The sequence below is a fragment of the Oryzias melastigma genome, linkage group LG12, assembly GCF_002922805.2.
Source record: "Oryzias melastigma strain HK-1 linkage group LG12, ASM292280v2, whole genome shotgun sequence".
Classification (NCBI taxonomy): domain Eukaryota; kingdom Metazoa; phylum Chordata; class Actinopteri; order Beloniformes; family Adrianichthyidae; genus Oryzias; species Oryzias melastigma.
Genome location: NC_050523.1, coordinates 11,037,097 through 11,048,600, shown reverse-complemented (window position 1 = coordinate 11,048,600; position 11,504 = coordinate 11,037,097). Strand labels below are relative to the sequence as shown.

General features: G+C 37.4%; 6 non-coding genes across 6 annotated transcripts; all 6 read left to right on the top strand.

The window, feature by feature from the left end:
* The first annotated feature begins 1,325 nt into the window (after positions 1-1,325).
* trnah-gug lies at positions 1,326-1,397 on the top strand. Its single transcript has one exon. It is a non-coding gene; the product is annotated as a tRNA-His (tRNA).
* Positions 1,398-1,882: 485 nt separating this feature from the next.
* Positions 1,883-1,954, top strand: trnah-gug. The gene has a single exon. It is a non-coding gene; the product is annotated as a tRNA-His (tRNA).
* Positions 1,955-2,457: 503 nt separating this feature from the next.
* Positions 2,458-2,529, top strand: trnah-gug. The gene has a single exon. It is a non-coding gene; the product is annotated as a tRNA-His (tRNA).
* Positions 2,530-3,594: 1,065 nt separating this feature from the next.
* Positions 3,595-3,666, top strand: trnah-gug. Its single transcript has one exon. It is a non-coding gene; the product is annotated as a tRNA-His (tRNA).
* A 241-nt stretch (positions 3,667-3,907) lies between these two features.
* Positions 3,908-3,979, top strand: trnah-gug. Its single transcript has one exon. It is a non-coding gene; the product is annotated as a tRNA-His (tRNA).
* A 955-nt stretch (positions 3,980-4,934) lies between these two features.
* On the top strand, positions 4,935-5,006 carry trnah-gug. Its single transcript has one exon. It is a non-coding gene; the product is annotated as a tRNA-His (tRNA).
* Positions 5,007-11,504: the final 6,498 nt, after the last annotated feature.

The following is an 11,504-nucleotide window of genomic DNA, read 5'->3' as shown; positions in this document are numbered from 1 at the left end:
AGCATGTCTGTGGTGAACTGTAATACCACCGCCGGCCAATAGAGGGCGCTGTTGTCACGTAAGACGTGATGGCGTTGGAGATTAAACCAGTGACTGCTTGTGGATCTGAAGAAACAGCGGGGCTGCTAGCACTCGGAAATACACAACAACATCGATTTATAACTTTACAAACGTCATGCTAAAACAATAAAGCCAGACTTACATTTAAATGTACCTCTGAGCTTCAGAGTTTCACCCGCATGAAGAAAAGCGCTTCTCGTGTCGTTTTTATTCGTTGACGAAAAAAGTCTGTCAATTTAGTTAAAGTTTTCGGGTCTGGGCGGGAGTTTTCGTTTCGTTTTCGTTTCGTTTTCGTTGGGTAAATAGTGTCGTTGACGAAGACGATGACGAAAATTTTTCGTCAACGAAATTAACACTGCTCTCCATGATGTCTATGTTTTTGTCACAGACGTCTCAATCTTTTTTTTGTGTTAACTGGCTCCCATGGACACATCCCTGAGTTGGTTAACGAGGAAAAAAAGAAACACAAGCACTAACAGAGTATACATTTGTCACCCATTTAACGGTAATAGACGGATATTTTCTTTTAATTTCTCCATTTGAGATCTTACAAGTGTCAAACTCTAATACCAAGTAAGTAGAGAATAGAGATATCTCTTATTTGACAGGGCAAAAACATTGGGAATAGAGTCCAGAACGATCAACTGCTGTGATTGTTGTACAAAGATGTGTTTCTTCTGTATCTGTATACGAATATATCAAACATAGCATTTCTACTGTTCCTGAAGTTCTATAGTTCTAACAAAAAGGTCATAGAGAGCAACTAAGAGTAGAACTGTTTACAGTGCACATTCAAAGCTGTGATCGTATAGTGGTTAGTACTCTGCGTTGTGGCTGCAGCAACCCCGGTTCGAATCCGGGTCACAGCAACATGACGTGGTGGATTGTAATTTAGCTGGACTCACATGGAAAGGAAATGTATAAAAACGTAGTTATCTTTCCATAATGTCTTTGTTTTTGTCATAGATGTCTCAATCTTTTTTTGTTAACTTGCTCAAATAGACACATCCCTGAGTATGTTAATGAGGAAAACAAAAAAAAGTCCTAACTTAGTATTTGTCACCAGTCTAATGATAATAGACAGATATTTTACTTCAAATAATCCTTTTAAGATCTTACAAGTGTCTCGGTTGGATGTGTTTCTTCTGTATCTGTATACGAATATATCAAACTTAGCACTTCTATTGTTCCTGAAGTTCTACAGTTCTAACAAAAAGGTCATAGAGAACAACAGAGACTAGAACAGTGCACAGTGCACATTCACAGCTGTGATCGTATAGTGGTTAGTACTCTGCGTTGTGGCCGCAGCAACCCCGGTTCGAATCCGGGTCACAGCAACGCGATCTTGGGGATTGGTTTTTAGCTGGACTTACATGGACAGTTTAATTTTCAAAAAGGTGGTTACATTTCCATGATGTCTATATTTTTGTCACAGACGTCTCAATCTTTTTTTTTTAACTTGCTCCAATGGAAATATCCCTGAGTTGCTACCGAAAAGAAAAGAAAAACAAGCTCTAGCAGAGTATACATTTGTCAACCCTTTAATGCTAAAAGACAGATATTTTCTTTCAATTCCTCCATTTGAGACCTTACAAGTGTCAAACTCTAATACCAAGTAAGTAGAGAATAGAGCTATCTCTTATTTGACAGGGCAAAAACATTGTGAATAGAGTCTAGAACGATCAACTGCTGTGATTGTTATGCAAAGATATGTTTCTTTTGTATCTGTATACGAATATATCAAACTCAGCACTTCTACTGTTCCTTCAAAAAGGTCATAGAGAGCAACAGAGACTAGAACTGTGCACAGTGCACATTCATAGCTGTGATCGTATAGTGGTCAGTACTCTGCGTTGTGGTCGCAGCAACCCCGGTTCGAATCCGGGTCACAGCAACGTGGGCTTGTGGGTAGGTATTTAGCTGGGCTCACATGGACAGTTTATTTTCAGAAAGTATAGTTACTTCTGCATGATTTCGGTTTTTGTTACAGACGTCTCAACCATTTTTTTTTTAACTTACTCCCATGGACACAACCCTAAGTTAGTTAACGAGGAATAAAAAAGAAACACAAGCTCTAACAGAGTATACATTTGTCACCCGTTTAACGGTAATAGACAGATATTTTCTTTTAATTCCTCCATTTGAGATCTTACAAGTGTCAAAGCTATTGTGAAGTAAGTAGAGAATAGAGATATCTCTTATTTGACAGGGAAAAACATTGGGAATAGAGTCCAGAACGATCAACTGCTGTGATTGTTATGCAAAGATGTGTTTCTTCTGTATCTGTATACGAATAAATCAAACTTAGCACTTCTACTGTTCCTGAAGTTCTATAGTTCTAACAAAAAGGTCATAGAGAGCAACTAAAAGTAGAACTGTTTACAGTGCACATTCAAAGCTGTGATCGTATAGTGGTTAGTACTCTGCGTTGTGGCCGCAGCAACCCCGGTTCGAATCCGGGTCACAGCAACATGGTCTTGTGGATTGTTATTTAGCTGGACTTACATAGACAGGTTCATATCCAAAAATATAGTTACCTCTCCATGATGTCTATGTTTTTGTCACAGACGTCTCAATCTTTTTTTGTGTGTTAACTGGCTCCCATGGACACATCCCTGAGTTGGTTAACGAGGAAAAAAAGAAACACAAGCACTAACAGAGTATACATTTGTCACCCATTTAACGGTAATAGACAGATATTTTCTTTTAATTTCTCCATTTGAGATCTTACAAGTGTCAAACTCTAATACCAAGTAAGTAGAGAATAGAGATATCTCTTATTTGACAGGGCAAAAACATTGGGAATAGAGTCCAGAACGATCAACTGCTGTGATTGTTGTGCAAAGATGTGTTTCTTCTGTATCTGTATACGAATAAATCAAACTTAGCACTTCTACTGTTCCTGAAGTTCTATAGTTCTAACAAAACGGTCATAGAGAGCAACTAAGAGTAGAACTGTTCAAAGTGCACATTCAAAGCTGTGATTGTATAGTGGTTAGTACTCTGCGTTGTGGCTGCAGCAACCCCGGTTCGAATCTGCGTCACAGCAATGCGATGTTGGGGATTGGTTTTTAGCTGGACTTACATGGACAGTTTAATTTTCAAAAAGGTGGTTACATTTCCATGATGTCTATATTTTTGTCACAGACGTCTCAATCTTTTTTTTTTAACTTGCTCCAATGGAAATATCCCTGAGTTGCTACCGAAAAGAAAAGAAAAACAAGCTCTAGCAGAGTATACATTTGTCAACCCTTTAATGCTAAAAGACAGATATTTTCTTTCAATTCCTCCATTTGAGACCTTACAAGTGTCAAACTCAAATACCAAGTAAGTAGAGAATAGAGCTATCTCTTATTTGACAGGGCAAAAACATTGTGAATAGAGTCTAGATCGATCAACTGCTGTGATTGTTATGCAAAGATGTGTTTCTTTTGTATCTGTATACGAATATATCAAACTCAGCACTTCTACTGTTCCAACAAAAAGGTCATAGAGGGCCACAGAGACTAGAACTGTGTACAGTGTGTATTCATAGCTGTGATCGTATAGTGGTTAGTACTCTGCGTTGTGGCCGCAGCAACCCCGGTTCGAATCCGGGTCACAGCAACATGGTCTTGTGGATTGTTATTTAGCTGGACTTACATAGACAGATTCATATCCAAAAACATAGTTACCTCTCCATGATGTCTATGTTTTTTTCACAGACGTCTGCAAAGATGTGTTTCTTCTGTATCTGTATACGAATAAATCAAACTTAGCACTTCTACTGTTCCTGAAGTTCTATAGTTCTAACAAAAAGGTCATAGAGAGCAACTAAGAGTAGAACTGTTCAAAGTGCGCATTCAAAGCTGTGATGGTATAGTGGTTAGTACTCTGCGTTGTGGCCGCAGCAACCCCGGTTCGAATCCGGGTCACAGCAACATGATGTGGTGGATTGTAATTTAGCTGGACTCACATGGAAAGGGAAATATATAAAAACGTAGTTATCTTTCCATAATGACTTTGTTTTTGTCATAGATGTCTCAATCTTTTTTTGTTAACTTGCTCAAATAGACACATCCCTGAGTATGTTAATGAGGAAAACAAAAAAAAGTCCTAACTTAGTATTTGTCACCAGTCTAATGATAATAGACAGATATTTTACTTCAAATAATCCTTTGAGATCTTACAAGTGTCTCGGTCGGATGTGTTTCTTCTGTATCTGTATACGAATATATCAAACTTAGCACTTCTACTGTTCCTGAAGTTCTACAGTTCTAACAAAAAGGTCATAGAGAACAACAGTGACTAGAACTGTGCACAGTGCACATTCACATCTGTGATCGTATAGTGGTTAGTACTCTGCGTTGTGGCCGCAGCAACCCCGGTTCGAATCCGGGTCACAGCAACGCGATCTTGGGGGTTGGTTTTTAGCTGGACTTACATGGACAGTTTAATTTTCAAAAAGGTGGTTACATTTCCATGATGTCTATATTTTTGTCACAGACGTCTCAATCTTTTTTTTTTTTAACTTGCTCCAATGGAAATATCCCTGAGTTGCTACCGAAAAGAAAAGAAAAACAAGCTCTAGCAGAGTATACATTTGTCAACCCTTTAATGCTAAAAGACAGATATTTTCTTTCAATTTCTCCATTTGAGACCTTACAAGTGTCAAACTCAAATACCAAGTAAGTAGAGAATAGAGATATCTCTTATTTGACAGGGCAAAAACATTGTGAATAGAGTCTAGAACGATCAACTGCTGTGATTGTTATGCAAAGATGTGTTTCTTTTGTATCTGTATACGAATATATCAAACTCAGCACTTCTACTGTTCCTTCAAAAATGTCATAGAGAGCAACAGAGACTAGAACTGTGCACAGTGCACATTCATAGCTGTGATCGTATAGCGGTCAGTACTCTGCGTTGTGGCCGCAGCAACCCCGGTTCGAATCCGGGTCACAGCAACGTGGGCTTGTGGGTAGGTATTTAGCTGGGCTCACATGGACAGTTTATTTTCAGAAAGTATAGTTACTTCTGCATGATTTCGGTTTTTGTTACAGACGTCTCAACCATTTTTTTTTAACTTGCTCCCATGGACACAACCCTAAGTTAGTTAACGAGGAATAAAAAAGAAACACAAGCTCTTGTGGATTGTTATTTAGCTGGACATACATAGACAGTTTAATTTTCAAAAAGGTGGTTACATTTCCACGATGTCTATATTTTTGTCATAGACGTCTCAATCTTTTTTTTTTTTAACTTGCTCCAATGGAAATATCCCGAGTTGCTACCGAAAATAAAATAAAAACAAGCTCTAGCAGAGTATACATTTGTCAACCCTTTAATGCTAAAAGACAGATATTTTCTTTCAATTCCTCCATTTGAGATCTTACAAGTGTCAAACTCTAATACCAAGTAAGTAGAGAATAGAGATATCTCTTATTTGACAGGGCAAAAACATTGTGAATAGAGTCCAGAATGATCAACTGCTGTGATTGTTATGCAAAGATGTGTTTATTCTGTATCTGCATACGAATAAATCAAACTTAGCACTTCTACTGTTCCAACAGTCCTACCGTGTTTCAACAAAAAGGTCATAGAAAGCAACAAAGACTAGAACTGTGGACGGTGCACATGCATGGCTGTGATGGTATAGTGGTTAGTACTCTGTGCTGTGGCTGCAGCAACCCCAGTTCAAGTCCAGGTGACAGCAGCATGGTCTTGTAGATTGTTCTTCTGCTGGGCTGACATGGACAGTTTGATATCCAAAAAATGAATATTTATCTCTCCATAGCGTCCTGCTACATTTTATTTGTGTTTGGTTAATGAGGAAAAGAAAAGAAAAAAGCCTGAGGACATATATGTCTCCCCTTTAATGTCAATAGACATATTTTCTTTAAATCCTCCTAAACAATTCCCACTCAATCGTCCACAGTGGGTTGGATAGGGCACAGCCATCTCCTTGCTGAATCTATAATCTAAAATGAATATATTTCGACTACTACACCCGACTGCTACTCTTATGAATTTTTTTCCTTTTAGAAAGATGCAAATTTATGATAAAACCCTATAAAGTAACAGCCCAAATACTACTTTAAGCTAAAAAGCCTTTCAACTCCACACACACGAGCTACCATAATTCACCATACTTTGAGTATTGATGACTCCTTACCTTGTATTTCATCGCACATCCATCATACTTTCATCATGTACTCTTTACAGCCCTGGATGTAATGCTGCCTCCTTCTGTCGCTTGTATACCTTCTGTAAGATCTTTCTCTGTAACAATAATGGCTGTGTAAGAGCTTTGGTGAGATGTATTCCCATTTCTGTCAAAAAGGTTGGCCAGCAGCGGTCAGGGAAGCCCTTTTTTTTTCACACGTTTTCTTTGTGATGTGTCTTTTTCAAATGAATGCTATTTCAGGTATGTGGCTGTAAAGTCTATCCCGACTCACAGATACAGTTATGTCACACAAAATGGTTCAGGCGAACGGTGTCATACCCTCATTTCCAGGATCTGTAGTGAGCATTTGATCCACTTTTTTCTTCTATTCTATTCAATGCGATCTTGAGACTCTTGGCTGAGAGGAATAGAGGGCTAGCACAAAAAATGAATGGTTTTTTATGCCACCATATTAAAATCACAAAATTATTTTTCTCCTGGTATCTGCATCTTTTTCAGTAAAAAGATGACTAAAATGAAGATTTATTCACTTTGAATAGGGAAGTGGAGGGTTTTTTTCTGTCTTCATTGAAATTATTCTTATTATTTTTTTTGCCTATGCATATTCTGTTGATTACAGCAATAATTTTAAGTATTAAAGAGTCATTATCCCTTTATAAACAAGTAATACTTCTTATTTCTTTAATTTTTAAAATAGAAGAGCTGTCATTGAGCTATTGTCACATAAATTTATAAGTCAAAATTTACATTTGCAATTTGTGTGACCTTCCTCTGCGCACATTTTCAGATGGGCAAGGTCTGACCCCTCACAGTTTTTCCACAAGGTTACAGCGTGCCCCCCACACCATGTTCATCAAAGAGCCCCATACATCAACACTGACACTGGAAAATTAATGTCACTGGGATCCATAGCTCAGCGCTGCCATTGATGGCATCTTGTTCTCCACTCAGCCACATGACAGATCAGCTTAGTTCATCCACAGCACTGTGTCAGTGTTCATTTTAAAAGATAGACATTATTACTTTTTCCCTTTTTCTTCAGTATTTCTATTCTCAGAACTGCAGCTCTGACGATAGATAAGACACCGTTTTTACAAGAATTTCAAGCAACTATCTGATTTTATTGTCAAAACTACAAAAAAAAAAAAAAAGTAAGAAAAGTTAAAGGAATAGTGATCAAAACATCTTAGCAAACTGTATTTATTTTCCAGTCCAGGAACTCTCTGATCAACAGCTTTAGCAATAAGATGAACATTTCTTTGAAATTAAGCCAACTTAATTATTTTAAAATGAATCAGTAATGGGTCACAAACATGATTAACAGACTAAAAGCTTTTATTTTTCTAATGATAATCCCTACTCTTACATTTTTGTCCCCCCCCATAAGCTTATTCATTAGAAGCCAACATAAAGGAATTACAGAAAATGCATTCAAAATCTTACTTCTCAGCAACTGTTATGTCAACAATGATGTAGTTTTCTTTTTTACTGGTAATCTGAGGTAAAAGTCTTTTAACCAATTTTACAAGTGTTCCAAGTGTTCTATTAATTATTATTATAAATACAAAAAAAACTGTTGTTTTCTAAGACAAAGTTTCTACAGCGTGGCAGGAAATCATTAGAAATTGCCTTCTGGTTTGTGGGCAAAACATTTGGCATGGTGTAAGCTTGCTCTAACTTCCCAACATCCCTTTGCTTAAACACTCTCCCACTAGCTTACAGCCCCTCACACTACCAATCTAACAAAATGGTTCAACAAAAACGGCACTGGAGCTATCCAGATGTATATTTTTTAGGACGAGTAAATGTATTTGTACATAGATCTAGTAGGCTACAAGTAGATGTATCTAAATCAGTTCACATAGACAATGGACCAAAAACATTGACAGTGGACTTAAAACATATTTTTGGCACAAATGGAACCCCATACAGCATTGGCTGCATGTATTGAGAAAATTACGTGTATAGTATAATAGGCACTTTATACTATATACTTTATATTGGGCCGCCAATATGAAACCCTCTAAATCAGGGGTGTCAAACTCAAGTCCTCGAGGGCCGACGTCCTACTGGTTTTCCAGAAATCCTGCCTCATCTGATGCTGATTACCTGGATCAGGTGTGTTTGGAGTTTCAAAGGCAGGTTGGTTGGAAAACATGTAAGACACCGGCCCTCCGGGCCTGGATTCCAACACCTCTGCTCTAAATGATCTAAATGGAGCAGAGTAGGAAGCTCGCCATTGTTGGTTTCTATGTCACAGCTACAAGCTTTTCTAACAGCATTTTTTTGTCTGCTCCTGATTCATAATCATTTGAATAGAGAAATACTCAGAAATTCAATTTGAAGCTGAATGTCCTTCATCTATGTCCTCCATCATAAGAAAAAGATGCCATAAAAACATTTTAAAAACACCAAAAACACGATATTCATCAGAGTGGGTCTTTAAATGAGTGTGCCATTAGACTTTTTAAAATAATAAAAATAAATAATTAAATAAGTAGAGATATCCAGAAATTTGTTTTAAAAAATCACGCAACAGTTAGAGGCAAAACCTTCATTAACACAATGGGGATAACAAAATCGACAAATGTAGGATGGAACACTGAGAAAGAGATAGCAACTGCAAAAATGTCATCTCGGTGGGTTGGTTGTGCCAGCAACAGCAGGAACATGCTGCAGTGGAGCCAACGCCACCTGCAGAGAAGTGCAAAGAAGGGAACTGGCACAAACTACGGGAGAGAAACAGAAAGTTAACGTCGAGGGGAGATACTACCACAACCACAGGTGGTCCCCCAGCAGGCTTACCCTGTGACAGCTTAGGTGAATATCAGTTCAGAATAACATCTGCCAGCTGGAAACACGATGTAAGCTGTATCAAAAGGAACGCTCTAAGCCTATCGTTAAAAGTAAAGCACATAGAAATAATGGAGATATTCCATAATGCTAAAGTCAGTAGCCACCAATTTTGGTTGATCTCTCCTTCAAAACTGATAAAAGACTAAATGACACACCGACATACAAAAATATGTGGCTATTGATCTTTATAATGTGTGTCTGTTTTTTTTTTTTTTAAATTGCCTAAACTACGGTGGCCGGAACAAATCTCTCAGCACAAAAACACATTAAAGATCATGACGAGAATAAAAAAAAAAAAAAATCAAGAAATAAAACCACTACATTATATGTTAGAAATAAAAACATTATTCAATAAAAACAAAATACTATTACAAAAATCTAAAATAAATGAAACAAAATTGGAAAACAGCCCTGCGACAGACTGGCGACCTGTCCAGGGTGTACCCCGCCTTCGCCCATCAGTAGCCGGGATAGGCTCCGGCACCCCCGCGACCCCGGAGGGGAAGAAGCGGTCAAGAAGATGGATGGATGAAAATTGGAAAACAAAAGTAAGTCTATAAGTCAAAATGAAATAATAAAAAACACACACACAACAAGAAACTAATAGATGTTGATTGGATGATGATGTTTGAATTTTTTCAATGCTTCTTCAATGTTTGCATACTTATAAAAGTTTTATGATTAGTACGAAGCCTATCCAGTATCACTTCATCTCAAATAACTTGGTTAAAATGATGGGTAAACGTGATCCGATCAGCTATGTCCCCTACCTTTTCTGGTTTCTGTAAAAGTTTAAATTAAAAAAAGTATTTCGGAAAACGAAATATTTTCCAGAATCAAAATGTAATGTTTAAAAAAATAAAACGAAAGAAGAAACCGGCTTTTTAAGTAATTATTGTGATCTTTCACAGATTAAGAGCCTCCGTGCTAAATGCTAACGCTAACAATTGTTGGAAAAAGGAAAACTGAATCAAGCTGAACCATTTACAAAAGGCATTCTGGTTTGCTTGAGAGTCTCACATACATGGGGAAAACATACACACATGTTCCCCAAGAAGCTCAGCAACAGAGCGGTAACACAACTGCTGAGGGACACTGAAGAGCGTGCACATTTCCTATGTGCTCCAAAGTGGATCAAAAAATATAAATGTGCAACAAACAAAATAACAAAGTTGTTGATTTTTGCTGTCAGTTTGCACTTCTTCTTCATTATACATTTAAAAAAAAAAGAAAATCACACCGCACAAACAAAGTAGCCTTTGATTCCAAGTTTTAACCAGTTGCTAATGAATGAGACGTAAATCCTCATATGTGGGATTAGTGTGAATTTAGAACCAAAAGATGCATCTTCTTTCAGAAAAATAAACTATAATCAGATGTGTTTGTTTACAGACGACTCCATTGATACTGTGCTGATATTAAGGTGTCAATCAAGACATATGCATTTTTGTACGGTGGCCCTGAAGTTCAAATCATATCAACAAATCACTCAACGCAAAAACATATTAAAGATTACAACAGCAATGAAAAAGTAAAAAATACATTTTAGAAATCAAAACAAAATTCCAGAAACCAAAACATAAAAATCAACATTTCTAAGCTAAACAAAATAAGAAACAACGTTTTTAATTATCATTTTAGTCTGTAAAAAATCTATATAAATGACAAAAAATAAGACAGGTAATTATAACTGTTCGATATTTTGCTATTTTAACTTTTAATTTTTCATGAAATTGACTTCTACCTAAAGTAACTTACAAGGTCAAGTCAAGCAAAAAGCAAAGTCAGAACGAACACTTTGAAACAAATGTTTTAGTTCTGCGAGATCTCAAGTGTAGACGACGGGAAACTGCAGAAAAGTTCTGTCTTCAACAGTTATTTGAATATTGGGAGTGAAACTGCTGCGCATGTGGAGTTAGTTCATTCCACCACAGTGGGAGCACTGAGCTGAAGAGTTTAGCTTGTGATCTTTTGCTGTGTGGCGCGGGGACCACCAGCTGCTGCTTGTTGGCAGAGCGCTGTGGGCGGCAGGGGTTGTAGACGTGAATCAGGGCGTTCAGGTAGGAGGGAGCTGTTAAGTAAATCGCTCTGTAGGCGAGTGTCAAGGCTTTCTATCCAATGTGACAAGGTACGGGGAGCCAGTCCGGGGACACAAACTGTGGTGTGATGTGTAGTTTGATCATTTGGTTAGAAATAAGATGCATGGCTGTATTTTGCTTAACTTGTAGAGATTTGAATGTTTTAACGCCTTAAGCCCTATTTCCTCTTTGTGCAGTCTGTTTCCACTTTTTCCACAAAGTTTTTTAACAAAATTCCCATTGCTATTCGAAACAAGAAGCCTTGCATTCAGAATTGTTTTAGTCAATTAAAATGTAAGACATTAACTATTCGAATTGTGATTTGTGTGGTTATGTTTGAGTGT